Source organism: Pollicipes pollicipes, unplaced genomic scaffold (assembly GCF_011947565.3).
Source record: "Pollicipes pollicipes isolate AB1234 unplaced genomic scaffold, Ppol_2.1 Scaffold_7261;HRSCAF=8764_pilon_pilon_pilon, whole genome shotgun sequence".
NCBI classification, from domain to species: Eukaryota; Metazoa; Arthropoda; class Thecostraca; order Pollicipedomorpha; family Pollicipedidae; genus Pollicipes; species Pollicipes pollicipes.
This window is the reverse complement of record NW_023597054.1, coordinates 27615492-27618879: the sequence shown is the minus strand read 5'-3', so window position 1 is coordinate 27618879 and position 3388 is coordinate 27615492.

The following is a 3388-nucleotide window of genomic DNA, read 5'->3' as shown; positions in this document are numbered from 1 at the left end:
GGTCGAACCTGACGCGGGTCGACACCCGGCCCGTACCCGACTCTATGCTGAATAGCTGGTACTCGGGCGATTTTCGGTCCAGGCTATAACTCACCTGCGCGACAGACGGGTGCTCAATGATCGCACGGGAGGCCGAAGGCCCAACACCCGAGGATAGAGAGGACAAATCAGTTTTACTGCTTATTTCAGCATCTCACGATAAAGCTCATTTGCAATCATATTTTTAGGTGAAGAAAGAACCTGAGGTGAGGAGGTGAGCAATGGAATGACAGGGAGGAAAGAGTAAAACCAAATAGAAAATGAAGAGGGAGACAGACAGACAGACAGACAGCCAGACAGACAGACAGCGAAAGTGTCTGTCTGTACCTCTTTCTCTGTGCAGTGTGAAAGAGGTACAGCGTGAGAATGGGAAGACATTTCTCCTTACTCTGTCTTTTTAGTTCGTAATTAATGTGCTGCATCTCGGTGACTAGCATAATCTCGGTGGTCGACATTGCCTTCCCACAGACTGACCTGGTTGTTGGGTGAAGTGCTGTCACCGTCCACAGCCGTCGCCACCTCCACAAAGGTACCCGGTGGTGAGTTCTCGGGGACCATCGCTCGGTCAGTGCCGTAAAATATAGGAATTTCGTCGTTCTTGTCTCGTAGCCTAATCTCGAACGTGACCTCTGCTCTGGTTCGCTGGTCCGTCTGACAAGTACAGGGATTCAGTCACAAGAAACGCAGCGGCTCTCACCTACTACTACGCCTGTGCGTCGTTCACAGGGACCGAGTATGGCAGGCTGTACTACACACTTATTTGGAAGTTTGCCGCATAGGCTGGTTATCTAGTTTGCCAACAGTCGCAGGTGATGTCCAGAAAGCACCCTGCTTACCGTGGCCTCGACAGTGATATTGTACGCCTTGATCTGCTCGTAGTCCAGTTGCCGACTTCCGCCGTATCGAACTATAGCGCCACCTTCGCCGTCCTCGTCCACTACAAACGTGCGGAACTTGTTGGTATGCTCCTGGGAGCCGCTCACGACGTCGTAGTAGACGTTGGGACTGCCCGGCAGCTTAGACCTGCCACAGACAAAGCGTGACGTATCATCACGAGGACTTCTGTAAGCAGTCTTCGCTCACAAAAGACAAATCATAGTTTTGGAGGTTTTCGAAGTTGTTTCCAAAACGTCACGGATAAAGTGATGATACTAGAGCCAACAGCGAAGTGTCACGAATGTAACGCTGCTCCCGTGGCTGATCACACTACATCACAGCACCAGCTTTATGCAAATTCTGGAGGTTGGGCAATGCTCACACCCGTCTCATGTTGGAGACGACGACGCGGCATTGAGCGCAGCATTCGTCAGCGAATGCGGGGAGCATCGCTCACACGGAATTTAGCCGGGTGACGAATGTTTCCGGACGGGGGACGCCCGCACGACTCGCGCGGCTGGCGGCACCTATCTCTCACGAAGAGCGCTCCGACCCGGAGTCGGGGGGTGGGTGTCGGCTCACACCGAAGAAGACAGTCACATGGCCTTGACTTCAGGCAGTCGGTACCTAGGACAGAGGACACTCACACGGCCTTGAGTCGAGCGATGCCTGTCTCCGTGTCGCGATAGTTCTCATCCAGAGTGTAGACTGGGTCGGGTTTCACGATGAACGAGGGCGGCCGCGTGCTGGAGTCCTTGACAGTGATGATGACCTGCGCCTCGCTGGACCGAGGCGGTTCGCCCTGATCGCTGGCCACCGCCTCCAGGCGGATTTCAGAGTCGATGGCGAACTAGGTCAGCAGAAAAAGAAAACGTCTGACCAAGCTGCACAAACAAGGTTAATCGACGAGACATCCAGTCAGCCAGCCCAACAGCAGTGATGACATTTCTGGACCAAATTATCATATGAGCCAGACAGGAAGTGTACGGTATTGGAGCACTCGCTAGGTTCAATAATGCGGACAAATACCTTGTGTCTGCATGAAAAGGCGTGTCTCCCTCCGACCCCCAGCGACCCCATGCACCTCCTCCACCCTGGCATTTCCCACATTGTCTGCGCCCCGTGCGGATGGGCGGCCAGCCGGCAGCCAGCGGACCCAGCACGGACGGCGCACCTCCACGAGTGGCCTGGTCAGCGTGATGACGCCGGTGCGCTTGTCTATGCCGAAGTAATCGGACGCGTCGGTCGGCCGCACTGCCCGCAGCGAGTACGTGATGGCGCCATTGTCGCCCACGTCGTCGTCCGTTGCCGACACGCGCTCCACCTGCGTGTCTGGCTTGGTGTCCTTGGCGATCGTCTCCAGGTAGTCCTGTGGCAAGAGACGCAGCGGCATCGTATCGTCGTCCTGATCTCAGAAGGATGCAGCAGTATCCTCAGCATTTCAGAAAATGAGCTCGAAAACTATGGTCTATGGCCTAGCTTCGGAGGGGTAGAGTTAACCCACAAAACCGATTTAATTTTTACTTTTCCCAATATTTCGCTCCCTTTGTTACACGTCGTTCGGGGGCTTTGACTCCTTCATGAACCGGATAAGCGGTGAGCGGAACATGCATCTGCCTCCGAAGTCGCCAATGCTGAAAAACAAACATGCTCTCGCAGACGAGTCGCAACGAAAAGAGCAAGCGGTCGACGAACATAAGAAATACATGATAGTCAAGACTAGGTGGGTTATTTGCGTTTATGGCATGTGTGCCATATCGTGGAGGTACATCGGCTCCAGAAGGGCCGAGCCTCTCGATGCAGCCGCTTCGGGCACGTACACTGTTTAGTGCTACTTTCGGCGGCCGCCGACAGGGCAAGATACTAGACTGTGCTGTGAACTTTTTTATTACTACCTTTTTTATTACTAGACTGTGCTTACACTTTTGTCGAACAGTGGGGAGTTGTCGTTGACGTCCAGGACATTGACGATGAAGGCGCAGGTACCCTCCAGAGACGGCTCCCCGTTGTCATTGGCCTTCACAATGACGCGCAACTCCTTGTCGTGGTCCGGCGCGTCCCGGTTAAAGCTCTGCCCGAGGGGAGGACGGGGTGGTGTCAACAAAGGCGCCGGTCCCGGAGACGGCTCCAGAGCCTCGGCGCGCATCTTGTACTCAGAAGGCTGCTAAAACAAAAGTCGATTCGAGTTCGGGCTCGTACTCAGCCGTGGATTAAGTGTCAGGGGATAAGCTAACTGAAACCACGATATATATTCACCATGGCTCGTTGTTGATTGGAGTTTTAGGGCGCCGCAACTACTGTGGTCATTTCGCGCCCTATTCACTATGGTATGCAATGCTACCAAACAGGGACTCGCCAGTGATGCATAGACGGTTTTCTCAAAGCACCGAATGTCTCACATCTACTGTCCTTGAATTGTCAAAAGTGTTACAAAATACTGTAATACAAAAGGTGAGATGTGCAGTGATGTAAA